A 16,270-nucleotide genomic window follows, 5' to 3' on the forward strand; every position below is an offset into this window, starting at 1 on the left:
TTTTCTTGTGCATTTTTATATGATCTTATGATGACTGTCAAACAAATCAAAATTAGTTATGTTACCATTTATGTGACCTGAGAGTAAAAATATTATATAAAAGAATTCTAGTTCCAAAAGAGTCTCTACATTTGGCCCAGAATATATCAGCATTTACGTCATTCTCTGATTGATACCAAAACAGAATCGTCAGTAGTAGCAAATTTTAGCTTAAAAACTTTACACACAATGAATGAGACAGGTTTGAAAAGTCATTAACAATTACATGCATTCATAATTTAAATCCTTCATTTCCCCTAATATACATATACACGGTGGTCCATTGATCGTGACCGGGCCAAATATCTCACGAAATAAGCGTCAAACGAAAAAACTACAAAGAATGAAACTTGTCTAGCTTGAAGGGGGAAACCAGATGGCGCTATGGTTGGCCCGCTAGATGGCGCTTCCATAGTTCAAAAAGATATCAACTGCGTTTTTTTAAAATAGGAAACCCCATTTTTTATTACAAATTCGTGTATTACGTAAAGAAATACGAATGTTTTAGTAGGACCACTTTTTTCGCTTTGTGATAGATGGCGCTGTAATAGTAACAAACAAATGGCTCACAATTTTAGACGAACAGTTGGTAACAGGTAGGTTTTTTAAATTAAAATGAAGAACGTAGGTACGTTTGTACATTTTATTTCGGTTGTTCCAGTTGTGAACATATAATTTCTGAGAACGCATATTGCTACAACGTTATTACCTGTAAATACCACATTAATGCAATAAATGCTCTAAATGATGTCCGTCAACCTCAATGCATTTGGCAATACGTGTAACGACATTCCTCTCAACAGCGATTAGTTCGCCTTCCGTGACGTTCGAACATGCATTTACAATGCGCTGACGCATGTTGTCAGGTGTTATCAGTGGATCACGATAGCAAATATCCTTCAACTTTCCCCACAGAAAGAAATCCGGTGACGTCAGATCCGGTGAACGTGCGGGCCATGGTATGGTGCTTCGACGACCAATCCACCTGTCATGAAATATGCTATTTAATACCGCTTAATCCACACGCGAGTTATTTGCTGGACATCCATCATGTTGGAAATACGTCGCCATTCTATCATGCACTGAAGCATCTCATAGTAACATCAGTAGAACATTACGTAGGAAATCAGCATACATTGGGGACAATTATCCTTCCTCCCATAGTGCCACACCATACATTAACCCACGAAGGTAGCTGATGTTCCACTTGTCGCAGCCATCGTGGATTTTCCGTTGCACAATAGTGAATATTATGTGGGTTTACGTTACCGATGTTGGTGAATGACGCTTCGTCGCTAAATAGAACGCGTGCAAAAAATCTGTCATCGTCCCGTAATTTCTCTTGTGCCCATTGGCAGAACTGTACACGACGTTCAAAGTCGTCGACTTACATTAATTCCTGGTGCATAGAAACATGGTACTGGTGCAGTCGATGTTCATAAAGCATTCTCAACACCGACATTTTTGAGGTTCCCCATTCTCGCGCAGTTTGTCTGCTACTGATGTGCGGATTAGCTACGACAGCAGCTAAAAGACCTACCTGGGCATCATCATTTGTTGCAGGTCGTGGTTGACGTTTCACACGTGGCTGAACACTTCCTGTTTCCTTAAATAACGTAACTATCCGGCGAACGGTCCGGACACTTGGATGATGTCGTCCATGATACCCAGCGGCATACATAGCACACGCCCGTTGCGCATTTTGTATACAATAGCCATACATCAACACGATATCGACCTTTTCCGCAATTGGTAAACGGCCCATTTTAACGCGGTTAATGTATCACGAAGCAAATACAGTCCGCACTGTCGGAGTGTTACGTGATACCATCCGCACTGTCGGAGTGTTACGTGATACCACGTACTTATACGTTTGTGACTATTACAGCGCCATGTATCACATAGCGAAAAAAGTGGTCCAACTAAAACATTCATATTACTTTATGTACACGAATATGTAATAAAAATGAGGGCTCCTATTTAAAAAAAACGCAGTTGATACCCGTTTGTCCTATGGCAGCGCCATCTAGCGGGCCAACCATAACGCCATCTGCATTCCCCTTTCAAGCTAGACGAGTTTCGTTCTTTGTAGTTTTTTCGTTTGATGCCAAATATCTCACATTTGGCCCGGTCACTATCAATGGACCACCCTGTATATATTCTCTTCGAGGTTTCTAATTCACTCAAGATTTATTGTTCCAACAGTGCACATGTGCACATGGAGTACAGGAAATGATGACATGTACAAATCATTAGCACAATGTTCATTGTTGTTAGTCACCTTTCTCTTGCTTTTCTTCTCCCTTTTACTGCTTCTTCAGAAGTTTGACCAGACCAGGACCTTTCTTCTTTTTCTTTTCGCCTATCACGTCCTTCGCTGAATCTGTCACCATTTCCTTCATTCTGGTGCGTTTCAAATTAACGTTCACCTCACCGCTATTCTGATCCTTTAGGATTCTCAAAATTTGTTTTGTAATATTTCATATAATAACTGACCGAACTTATTAATTCAGAATACAGTCATAAACCACTCATTAAGAGGTATAATCCTTTGTTAAAGGTTTAACACAATAAAACAAATATTACAGATAGAAAATGTGTATATGCCGTGAGGCGTAATTTATGGGGCGCGAATACCCAGAAATCATGCGTCAAGAATTTACGAATGACAGAATTTATTGATTTACAACAAGATTTACATGTAACTTCAAACACGAACGAAAATTTTTCTCATTGACATCCTCAGCAAAATCATAAAAGGAAAAACGCTTACTGCTGATTACACTTTTGCTGTTCATGCAGTAATACTGCTACATCAAGCCTGACGTTCTAATTTGTACCTCTTTACTACCAACACTATTCGGAGCACAGTTTGCATACCTATTGAAGTACCTGCATAATAATGTCATAATACGACTCATAATTCTGGAGATATTATGCAATAAAGACTGATATTCGCAACAGCTAACTTTTATTAAAATGGAGCGCAAATTATCTAGAGTATATTCTTCCAGCTTTTGATGATGAGAGCAAATAGAAACTTTCAACGAACTTCAAACCTAATTTATAACCTCTTCGAAACTTTTTCTCACTTTAACTATTCAATAGATTAACTCATTTGTAAAGTAATCAAACGTTAGAAGCTGTTTTATACACGGGAGTACCATTCTTTAAGGAAGCAGGACTGTTGGAAGTGGCTGGCTCTGTTTAGTTCTGCCTCATAACAGTCTTATAACAGTTTTTACATTCCTGGACCCTAATTAGGGCTAGTCCTATTGTATTCTTATTTTGAATTCTAAGCACTTTAATAGTGAAATAAGAAGAAAAGTTAACGAGCTGAAACTAGCTAAGCATAAATGTTAACAAGATATTTGTATGAAGGTAAATAGCTGTGTCAGGAATAAAAGAGCGAATAAAGCGTGGAAAACCAACAAAAATTGATTCGCAAATTGTCTATTAAAATATATATATATAATTTCGTCTAGTGTTTCTTTGCTGCGACGTATTGCTTCGTTTAATTTTTCGACTGCGAGTAAAATATCGCCGTTGGAACGGAGCAATCTGAGTAAAACGCCGTGCGCGGGGCGTTGTCGACGTTTTGCAATAACCTCGCGCGGGAGATTGATTGCAGGACACGGCCGGGCCATTAAGGAAATGAACACAAGCGATGCACTCCTCAATATGTCGCAATGCCACGAGTGACACCGAATATTGCGGTTCTCTGGCCTGCTTGATGGACGTTTGTGGGAAATCACATTCCATTTGTATGGACACGGGAAGCTATAACAGCACACGTCTAGATAACAGGCTTCTCTTTTGGTGTAACTAATCTACTCAAATCTCTGCCACGAACGAAAATACAATTTTCATGCATTTCCTGTAAAAAAAATTACTATTTGCTAGTAGAAATAGTGAGGTCAGTATCTGTATATTCTGTATATAGGGTGAAAAGTATTTAAACCGACAAACTCTGGGAGGTTGTAGGGGACATCAAAATAAATATTTTTCCCTAATGTCATTTTTTCCTATGAGGATTATTTAAGCCGGTAGAGGCCATATTACACTCTTCAGTTCTTAGAGGGCGTATTACGATCTTCAGTTGTTAGAGGCCGTACTACGGTCTTCAGTTGTAGACAACTGCTTTCCACCAGTGCAGTAGTGCATTGTCTCTCTTTACAATTGGAGCGATACACCTGGAGTGAGTACACTGATACGGTTGGTGCGTACTACGTAGAGCACCACAACGAACTAGCTGCAATTCGGGTTTATCAACAACAATATCCTAATCGCCATATCCCGCATCATACGACCTTTGCTGCTGTGTACCAACATCTGCGTGAGACCGGGTCATTTTGCAGATTCCCTGGACAGGGACGCCGTCTCACGGTAAGAACGCTGCAATTTGAGGAAGCCGTCTTGCAGCATGTGGAGCTGGATCCTTCAATCAGCACTCGTGCAACTGCACGTAACGTGGGGACGAATCAGACGAATGTAAGAACAGTCCTTCGAGGCAATGGTACCTGGAACTGTGTGAAATTGACCCTACATTTCCATCCTCTGTGTTGTTTACCGATGAAGCAACGTTAGGGCGTGATGGAGTCTTCAACATGCACAGTTCGCATTTTGAAGTGAGGATAACCCACATGCCACAGTTACTAGCGCTCATCAAGTGCGGGTCTTCGTTAATGTGTGGGTCGGTGTTGTTGGGGACTGTTTAATTGGGCCGTATCTGCTACCTAGGCCATTAAATGGGAGGCACTATTACAGCTTTCTCGCCAGAGTATTGCCAGAATTGCTCGAAGACGTCCCGCTCCCTACAAGACACCGCATGTGGTTCCACATGACGGAGCGCCAGCTCATTTTAGTCGTCGTGTGCGTCGATTCCTGGACCGACTGTTCCCAGAAACGTGGATTGGCAGAGGTGGTCCTGTACCATGGCCTGTTCGATCACCAGACATGTCCTCTCTGGACTTTTTGTGTGGGGAGAGATGCGCTACCTTGTTGCAGCAACCTTGCAGCATCAGAAGAGCAATTTGTTGCCTATATAGTAGCAGCAGCATCAGCAGGAACAATTCAGTGTACTCCTGGGGTTTTTGCCCGTGTCAGACAGAACATGATCCGACGGTGTAACCTTTGTTTACGTGTCAACTGAGGCATTTTTGAAAATCTACTGTAATTGAAATTAGGTTGCGTTAATGTGTTGTCTCTTGGTCATACAAAATTGAATAAGTGTTTCTTGGTTTAATTAATTTGCCGCCAAAGAAATCTTCCTGTATCGGTTTAAATACTCCTCATAGGGAAAAATGACATTATGAAAAAATATTTGTTTTGATGTCCCCTACAACCTCCCAGAGTTTGTCGATTTAAATACTATTAACCCTGTATTCTAAAAGCTAGACCTTTACTAATGCATGATAATCTTCGATAAATGTTTCCACCAAACCCCTAGCACAATAATTCAGCATAGCTTTATTTTGCCCAGCATAGTGCAGAAACTCGACATGGCATGGACTCAACAACTCATTGGAAGTCCGCTGCAGAGATACTGAGCGATGCTGACTCTATAGCCGTCCTTAATTGAGAAAGTGTTGCCGGTGGAGGATGTTGTGCACGAAGTGACCCCTCGATTATTCCTTATAAATGTTCTATGGCAGGGATTCCCAACCTTTTCAGCTGGCGGACCCCATCTTCAGTCGAAAATCCATGGCGGACCCCTAATCAGTCAAGAGCACAGTAACTTTCAGAGCGAAACCCATGGGAACTGAAAGCTTCTTAATGCAAGTGCCATGTTCCAAATGACCCCCCCCCCCCCCAAAGTATGAATAGTCTTTTGTTTAGAGATGAATGAAAACAACTTGAAATTAACGATCCAATTTGAATTCCCACTGTATCCAGACACTTGCTAGTGGATTTACTCCCTTTTTTCAACACACTATAGCCTGATTAAAATTACTTTGTAATTGACAGTTCACACGTTGGAGCTGCCTTTCTCCAAGAGCAATCAACGTCACGTCCAAACTGTTCGCTGATTGGTCGACAAAGCTCGCTCCGCGCATGCGTAAAAGATTTCACCGCATCTAGCGCCGTGAGCCGGCGCACAAACGACCCCCGTATTGTAGCGAAACAGTCGATCAGAGAAGCCGCATTCTCCGGCACTAAACTGTGTATGTGTTCTCGCTTAAGAACAGCAAAGGCTGCTTGAGAATACGACCTGAAGTAAAAGAAAACATGTTTTACACACGAAAAAAAAAATAGTGATGAATTTGATTTTCACATCTTTATTCAGTAATGTTACTCATTATTTTACACGATTTGGTGAAAGGTGGCCGCAGACCCCCTAGAAAGAGGCGGTGGACTCCCTAAGGGGTCCGCGGACCACACGTTGGGAAGCCCTGTTCTATGGCATTCATGTCGGGCGATCTGGGTGAAAAATCATTCGCTCGAAATGTCCAGAATGTTCTTGAAATCAATGGCGAACAACTGTGGCCCGCTGATGGAATATCGTTGCTTGGGAACAAGAAGTCCATGAACGGCTGCAGGTGGTCTCCGAGTAGCCGAACATAACTATTTCCAGTCAGTGATCGGTTCAGTTGGAACAGAGAATCCAGAAAATTCCATGCAAACACACACACCCTTATGGAGCCACCACCAGCATGCACAGTGCCTTGTTGACAACTTGGATCCATGACTTAGTGAGGTCTGCGCCCAGTTGAACCCTACCATCGGCTCTTACCAACTGAAATCTCATCAGACCATGGTAGTCTAGTGTTCAACTGATGTGGTCACGAGCCCAGGAGAGGCACTGCAGAGGATGTCGTGCTGTTCGCACAGCCACTCTCGTCGGTCGTCTGCTGCCATAGTCCATTAACGTCACATCTTGCCTCACTGTCCTTACGGATACTTTCTTCCCGTTTCTGCGGTTGTTTCACGTAGTGTTGCTTGTCTGTTAGCACTGACAACTCTACGCAGACGCCTCTGCTCTCGATCGTTAAGTGAAGGCCTCCGGCCACTGTGTTGTCCGTAGTGAGATGTAATGTCTGAAATTTGGTGTTCTCGGAATACTCTTGCCACGGTGGACCTCGGAATGGTGAATTCCCTAACCATTTCCGAAATGGAATGTCCCATGCGTCTAGCTCCAACTACCACACCACATTCTGAGTCTTTCGTGCGGCCATCACCCCGTCGGAAACCTCTTCACATAAATCACCTTGAGTAAGAATGAGAGCTCCGCCGATGCACTGCCCTTTTCATTGAAGTGTACATTTAAAGATCTTTCAGCTTACCAAACGTTTAAAAAACCTTAGCGTAAAATTATCAGATTCAGTTTTAAAGATAAAGTGAAATACAACTATTCAGTTGCAGAGGGTCTGTGCTGATTGCATTTCACTTTGTCCTTACGAAGATTCTTTCTACAGATTCTGCCTCCAGCTGTGATCAAAATATTAAAAAAAAAGCTGTCTTTGAAAATTGTAGCAAGCTGCATTCCCGTGTACCGTTCTAACCAAATTATTGCAATCAACTTAAGGCAGTTGTATATTGCTACACGCACAAAATAATTCAACAGTCACTGAGAGCCAGTGACAACTTTAAATTCGAAATATCTTCATATAGGAGGCCGCAGCCGCGAAAAGAATAATGGTCCTATGCCTTCCTCTGGGTGAAATCACATTCACTGGCACAAAAACAAATATCGTACTAGCAGTCCATTATGAAGTGACGATATACGATGTGACAATAAAGTATGTAAGGTCTTCTCATTCACACTGACGAAAAAAGTAAGTTTCATAGTTGTCGACTGTGTGTAATTGACACAGATCAGTATTCTCCGAACAATGTTTTTACGTTAAGACGTCAGAGATATCGAGAACAATGTAAGAGATAACAAATTTGAATGTTAGTAACTGGTGTTTCGTATTTTCAGCCTCCATTTCAGGTTAAACCTGAATAGCTATCTATCTACGTCGAGTGAACAAAGCACGGGAGTGTGTTTTCCCTCTTTTCTTCTTCTTCTTCTGCTTCTTCATCAGCCGCATCGTTCCTGCGACCAAAAGGTAAGCAATTTGAATTAAGTGAAATTATATGTGAAACGAATAAATACCAAACTTGCGCACCAACAATTATCTTTCACCGTTGCAGATTAAAGTGAAAATATCTGTTGGTCCATCATTAACAGGGGACATCAGCTGGTTAAGTAATTGTCAGTATCAATGACATTCACCAACAGCCATGTAGCTAAGATTTTATTTTATTTTGACGACGACCAGTTTCGGCAATCTACTATGGCATCTTCAGGCCCCATATGCATCTCTCAAAATAAACGGTAATCCCATACAGTGCCATGTATCCGTTGATTTCGTGAATTCAAACCGTTTCACAAGTGCTTCATTCGAAGACTTGGTAGTCGAGTTGGTGAGTCTTCGAGTGAAGCTCTCGTGAAGCGGTTTGAATTCAGGAAATCTAGGGATATATGGCACTGTATGGGATTATCATTTATTTTGAGAGGTGCATATGGGGCCTCAAGGTGCCATAGTGGAATGCCGAAACTGGTTGTTGTCAAAATAAAATAAAATAACATCTTAGTTACACGGCTGCTGAAGAATTTAATTGATATTGACAATAAAGTGAAAGTGTGTGTGGCTGCTCGTGCCTTCGCCGTGGTACGAGGTGGGGAATGGGGAGTGGGAGAGGGGGGGTGGGGGTGATCCTATCGTCACGCCTGGCTTCTGCCTCTGGGAAAGATACCCGGTACTCATTTTGATAGCGGAGTGAGTGGACCTTTGGCATCTTGAGCGGACTGGAACGCAAAAAATCACCGTCCGTATCTGGGATTGAACTTAGGATATACAGTGCTGGACTCTAGTGCTCGACTCGCTTTCTTTTCTTTTCTTTTTTGGTTGACGTGCATGCACTTACCATTTCTTTTTTTTCTTTTCTTTTTTTTTTTTTTTTACAAAAATGTTTTCCATTAATCTCATATCAAAGTCCCATAACCATGTAGGAAACATGAAGGTAAAAAATATGTATGTGTATACAGGGTGTACATAAAGCACGAGAACACTTTTAATTATTTATTGCACAATAACTAAACATTGTGCAGATGTCATACATATTGCATTTTGAAAAGAAACTGTGCAAGTTTTTTTACAAACATTCGATACGCGAACTATGAGTGACCTGGCAGACGTAAATACGGTAGTCAAGTTCTTGCCATACCAGCATGGCATCGTCGACTGTGGCAGTCGCCTCCCGTATTCTCTCCCGAAGCTCCGCTACATCACGTGGTAGAGGCAGTACATACACCAGATCTATAATGTATCCCCACAGAAAAAAGTCACACTGAGTGAGATCTGGTGATCGGCGAGGCCGTGTTATGAAACAGCTGTCCCCTTCTGCAGCACGGCCGATCCATCTATGCGGTATCTCCGTCTTCAGATACCCACGAACTTCACGACGAAAATGGGGTGGAGCCCCATCCAGCTGAAAGATGAACGGAGAGTCCGATTGCATTTGAGGTATCAGCCATTGCTGCAACATGTCCAAGTAGAACATCCAGTGACAGTGCCCTTGGCGAAGAAGAATGGCCCGTACAGTTTTCGACGTGACAAGGCACAAAAAACATTTACCTTTGACGCATGACGCTCAAATTCAGTGCATACGTGTGGGTGCTTTGTACTCCATATCCGACGGTTATGCCAGTTCAGTTTCCCATTAGTGTGAAAAGTGGCTTCGTCGGTAAAAATTAAGGGATCAACAATGCCATACCGATACTCATTCAAATGTTGCAACTGCGAACAAAACTCAAAACGCTTGTCTTTGTCGTCGTCATTCAGCTACTGCACTAGCTCCAATTTGAATGGTTTCATAGACAGCTTCTGTCGCAGGACTTTCCACACTGTCATTGGAGCCATTTCGAGTTCACGGGATGCACGACACACCGATTTCTTTGGACTCATGAGTGTCTCTCGTACGCCCTCCACACTCACTTCACTCGCAACGGGACGTCCGCTTCTCTCTGCCGGGCACAAGCAACCCGTGCCGGCGGTGGTGGCCGAGTGGTTCTAGGCGCTACAGTCTGGAACCGCGCGACCGCTACAGTCGCAGGTTCGAATCCTGCCGCGGACATGGATGTATGTGATGTCCTTAGGTTAGTTAGGTTTAAGTAGTTCTAAGTTCTAGGGGACTGATGGCCTTAGAAGTTAAGTCCCATAGTGCTCAGAGCCATTTGAGCCATTTTTGAACAAGCAACTCGTCGTAACGAATTTGTTGTGCCAGTGGTAAATGGGCTTCCTTGTTGGTGGTTTCTTGCCGTACTTGGTTCTAAACATCCATCGAACAGCTGTAGCACATTTGTTTTTGTCGAACTTCAACACACAGAAAGCTCGCTCAGCACCCGAATTCGCCATGTTTGCGACTAGCGCTGACTACCGGCAAATTAAAAAACTGCGCTCTAGCGGTACACATGAAAAAAAAACTTTCTGGGTTTCTCTTCAAAATGACGTATGTATGATATCTGTACAATGTTTGTGTCTTGCGCAATAAATAATTGAAAGTGTCCCCAGACTTTGTGTACACCCTGTATTTAACACAGCAAGGCTGCAATGTAACACCTTTGCTAACTACGCTGCACTGAAAGTTTATATTTTTATAAAATGCATCTGTACGGTTACGATTCCGCTACCCACCAGCCATTACTGCAATTCTAGTCCTCTCTCACATGAGTGCTGTTATGCATTTCTACACATATTAAGTGTCCGGTAAACCTATCCGACCTCAGTCAATGCCCTGCCTTTAAAACGTACATGTGAGCATGTTCACAAAAGAATGTGGGGCATTTCCCCACTGCAGAATGCGTATACTGGCGAAAAGCCAAGTGATCGTCTGCCCTATCATGTGCAACCAGAAAGAGTACAGAATGATCTAGCAGCAACGTTATTGTATTAGACGTTGCTCACGAAAAAATACGAATTTGCATGCCACAGAACAGTATCAGTGATGTAGACGATGATAACAGATCTGGTAAGGAAAGCCAGTTGTTTCCGGAGACAATACCACTTCGCGAAATGCCCACAGCAGACTAAGTCGATATTGGATTGTATCAACAACAGCACACGTACTACTTTTTGCAGTGTCACTAAACCCAGTCCGATGGAAATGGTCATCATCGGGGATCAAATTATTACAAGAAGAGGCCAATGACATCGTATTAACCTGGAGCGTAACATCCTCCACCCTGTCTTCCAGGGAATCCAGCGGCGACAATGGGACTGTGACACATCAAACCTTCCAAGCAAGCTGGCCGTTGCAGTATATCGGCATCCAAACAGCTCACGGCAAGGTAAAATTCTCTGATGTGCCGTAGTTCAAAATGAAGGCGACCAGCATTAACAGGCGAAGCAAGACTCAGCGAACGCCCAAGTGTGAGCACCCGAGCTCTAGAAGTATGTGAGGCCTTAGTAATAATCAAAGTCGTGCTCCAAATGTATAAAGCAGAAGCTTTGGTCTTGACATCACACAGGCCTAAACCTTATATTTACGTGGTTTGGTCGCATTGTGTCCAGAAAAGCCGCCCAGGCAATTACTGCAGTTCTTTTGTCATCATCGCAGGTACTGAGAGCCATTAAGCAAAGTGAAATGTCTTTCAGAACACGTACGTATGGAAAATGCGAGCTTTCTAGAAAACAGTAAGTTAGCGCCGTTCGTGTTCCCGTATGGCCTCCCTAGATTTTGTCAGTTACAGTTTTCCAGTTAAGTGTCGTCTTTTTCAGAAGGCAACTATCGACGATATCCTCCAATGACGTATGACGGTCTACAGCAGTAGCCCACGGAAGTTCATCATCGAAGCTCCGCAGTGTAAAAAATTTACTTTTGACCTCGTTCATCCTTGCACCAGACACTCGACAATGATCATGTAACTCCACCATTAACAAGGGAAACTTCTCATGCGCCCGAACCGTTGAAGGTCGCACTAGAAAGGGTCATTCCTCGTAACGGAAGTAAGAGACGGAGAAGCAGTGGTTCCAGAGAGAGGACAAAGAAGGACGCGGAAAGCGGGCTACCCTGGGATACACACACACTAAATCGCGATCGGCGGCGCTAGCTGACAGTTGAGAAGTATCTTCGTTGCGATGTCCTGAAACGAACTATATGAGCCTAACGGGTAAAACCGGTCACCTCCAATACATGGGCCAAATAACTATGAGAAACATGGTCCAATACCTTGTTAAAATCCCAAAAATCAGGTGCACAGTGGACAGAAACGACTGCAGCAATTGAAATCAAATCCCAGTACTACCCTACTGAAGTCAAAATCGAACAACTCTGACGCCCTCCAATCACGTTCGCCAACAGAGAAGATGACCTCCTATTGACTGCCTACACAACAGTTTTATAATCAAAATTAAACAAGACGAGAGGACGAAGGAAATCCACATTGACTTGGCCGATGTGTTTCGGTATTAATACAGTTGTGAAACTTCCTGGTAGATTAAAACTGTATGCCGGAGTGAGAGTCGAACTCGAGACCTTTGCCTTTCGCGGGCAAGTGCTCTACCATCTAAGATACCCAAGCACGACTCACGACCCCTCCTCACAGCTTCAGTTCTGCCAGTACCTCGTCTCCTACCTTCCAAACTTCGCAGAAGCTCATTCTGGAAACATCCCCCAGGCTGTGGCTAAGCCATGTCTCTTCCAGGAGTGCTAGTTCTGCAACGTTCGCAGAAGATCTTCTGCGAAGTTTGGAAGGTAGGAGACGATTTACTGGCAGAATTGAAGCCGTGAGGACGGGTCGTGAGTCGTGCTGGGGTAGCTCAGTTGGTAGAGCACTTGCCCGCGAAAGACAAAGATCCCAAGTTCGAGTCTCGGTCAGGAAAACAGTTTTGATCTGCCAGGAAGTTTCGTATCAGCGCACACTCCGCTGCAGAGTGAAAATCTCATTCTGCAATACCGTTGCAATCTCCTTGAAGGCTGTGGGCATGGTTTTCCCCTGCATAAAATCGTTTAATATTGCTGAAAACGTCGCACCCAAGAGGGTCCGAAAGCGGTCATAAAACTCCATAGGGAGACCATCAGGACCGGGAGATTTACGAAACGGAGAACAGCGATAAGAGTAAGTACCTAATCTGCATGAACTATTGCCAAAAATCCAACGTTCTGAGCAAGAATGATTCTCCAACTTAGGACTCCAGCATCATTCGGCACAGGATCTCACATCGTTATCCACTATATGCATAGCTTCGCGTAGTAGTGGTGGAGAGCGCGAACAATGCCACTTTTCCCAGCCATATGGTGCCCTGCAGTAACTGTTAGAAACGTAATCAAGGATCGACGACGTCGCGACTGTTGGTGAAGCAGGTGGTACTGTGGTATCAGTTCCCATTCGACAAGCAACTCAAGCTTACAAAATTGTTAAGGCTCACCACCGGCAATGGAGGGTGAAGCTTTGACAATGCGAACCACTCGTGCTGGCGAAACGTCAGAAAAATCATTAGATGAACGTCGGCCGAAGAACCCGAGACAGAAGCCAATAGGCAGTTTGTCAACTCAGGCTTAGATTTGACCAGTAACCCCGCGATCTGAAGCCTCTTGAGCTGCAGCAGCTTTGCTTTAATTCGGCGAACGTCTTGGTTCTGTAGACGCGTGTCATCCGCTCGTTCGTATAGTTGGCAAAAAGGAGAGTAATAAAATCTCTATCTGTCCCTCTCGAGCAGCACAGTGTGATATTATAAGGGATGACGGAGTTTCTGCTTCGTTAAATCTGTCCACGAATCCATCAGCGAAGAATGTGGCGGCATCCCTCCCACACGGCGCCCACTACTTATCGAGAGCGCTATCCATAAAGTGGGATACATTCTGCATCCATTGTGCCCGAAACAGTTTCGTAGGCTCCCGTTCTAGGTTTACACTAGGCGCCGGAGCACAGCCGTCGGGTAATGAAACCGAGATAACGTCAAACACAAGAATCCTATCATAGGAACAATGACATAAATTTTCCCTGTCGATATGGCTACAAGAAGAGGCGATAAAAAACGTGTACCTAACCAAGATGGGATATTTCTGCTCCCACATGTCACGCAAAAGCATCGAATGAACCACTTCGCTTCGTTAACAACAAAAATTATAATGTGGGGACTGATCGCTAGGACGTAAAACACTGTTAAATTGCCACGTCATACGAGACACCAAACACTCTTGCGTAAAAGAGAGACGACCTCCTATTTCGCGAACGCGCCTCTGTATGACTTGGACCAGACGGGGCATATAGAACAAGAAGGGTGAGGCCAAAAACACTACGGCTGGTTCTGGCGGAGTTTCGAGTCCTCCCTCGGGCATGGGTGTGTGTGTGTTTGTCCTTAGGATAATTTAGGTTAAGTAGTGTGTAAGCTTAGGGACTGATAACCTTAGCAGTTAAGTCCCATAAGATTTCACACACATTTCATTTCAAAAACACGACACCCTACCCTCCTACAAGAACGAAGTATTTCAATACCGGCAGCGGGAATACCGTCACGAAAGAAACGGGCGGTACCCTTCGCACATTCAGGAATCACATTAAAAACAATCTGAAATCTAGGAAGAGCAAAACTGCTGAATATAACTTTTCGCAAAGTATAATATTAGCACAGGAATTATATACAGGGTGATTCACGAACGTATGCAAATATTTTAATATGTTATTCTACAAGTAAAACTAAGCAAAAAAATTCGTGTAAACATAGGTCCGCAAATGTTTAGTTACGGAGTTACAGCAAATAAAATATTTTGCCTGAAATATAGCAATTTGGCTAGTATGAAGCCATCGCAAAACTGTACAAGGTTGAAGCAAAGCACAAATTCCATTTATTTTGTGGTTATTGGTGTGGTGAATCTAATAAAACATGTCCCAGACGTGTATCTGCAGTAATTTTCCAGAACATACAGAGAAGCAAATATTATTATACAAGTAAATTTGTTTGCTTTCCATTAAGAATGGAGAGACCTTTATGTCATTGTTGGCAACCGTTAATGAGTTGTTTCAGTCGTTTCCTAACCTCTAAACGAGTTAGTGTTCTGTACTGTTCAAATGGTTCAAATGGCTCTGAGCATTGTGGGACTAAACATCTGAGGTCGTCAGTCCCATAGAACTTAGAACTACTTAAACCTAACTAACCTCAGGACACCACACACATCCATGCCCGAGGCAGGATTCGAACCATCGACCGCCGTAGCGGTCGCGTGATTCCAGACTGAAGCGCCTAGAACCGCTCGGCCACACCGGCCGGCTCTGTATTGTTCACTCAAAGAACATAATAGAAACAATGTATCTAACTGAAGTTTAACATGAATTCACTTGTGCTATGGTATTAATAAAAGCAAACTATCTGACACAATCACACTGTTTCAACTAACGTTATTAGCATCATTTTCCCAAAATTAAATTCTCTATAAATTCTCTTGAAATCTTTGTGCCACTGTCGGGAACTAAAAGAAAAAATGAGACAAGTGATTAATAAATTAAAAATTTTACGAAATTACTTCTTAGCTTCTCTGGATGTTCAGAAAAACTACTGCAGATACACGTCTGCGATATGTTTTATTAGAGTCACTGGATCAATAACAACCAAGTAAATGGAAGTCATGCTGTACTTTAACCTCTTACAGTTTTGCGATGCTTCATATTAGCGAATTTGATAAATTTCAGGCAAAATCTTTTATTAGCCTTAGAATAACATATTCAAAAAGATGTTCAAATGTGTGTGAAATCTTATGGGACTTAACTGCTAAGGTCATCAGTCCCTAAGCTTACACAATACTTAACCTAAACTATCTTAAGGACAAACATAAACAACCATGACCGAGAGAGGACTCGAACCTCCGCCGGGACCAGCTGCATAGTCCTTGATTGCAGCGCCTTAGAGAGCTCGGCTAATCCCACGCGGCAATAACATATTAAAATATTTGCATATCTACGTGAATCACCCTGTATATACTGACTTAACGAAGCCAGACGTAAATCTGATTCAATTATATTAACATTTAGGGTAATGAAGGTCTAAGTTCGAGTCAGCAGTCACAATAGGAACAGATAGAAACGGCAAAATAATGGAGAGAGAGACTTATCTACCTCTCGACCGTCACAATACATTGCCGCATCGATGGACGAATCTGAGGGAGGGTGCTACGTCATGCCGGACCTTTATGTTACTGCATTTTCTTTGGAATAGCAAGATCCGTCTGGATTCGACGCTTACTGCGG

At 43.0% G+C, this 16,270-nt stretch overlaps 1 protein-coding gene across 1 annotated transcript in view; it reads left to right on the top strand.

Annotated features, from left to right (window-relative positions):
• Positions 1-16,270, top strand: part of LOC124804857 (acetylcholine receptor subunit alpha-L1) — a 617,332-nt gene that overhangs the window by 280,817 nt on the left and 320,245 nt on the right. The window lies entirely within an intron of this gene.

The sequence above is a fragment of the Schistocerca piceifrons genome, chromosome 7 (genome assembly GCF_021461385.2).
Source record: "Schistocerca piceifrons isolate TAMUIC-IGC-003096 chromosome 7, iqSchPice1.1, whole genome shotgun sequence".
In the NCBI taxonomy this organism is placed as follows: domain Eukaryota; kingdom Metazoa; phylum Arthropoda; class Insecta; order Orthoptera; family Acrididae; genus Schistocerca; species Schistocerca piceifrons.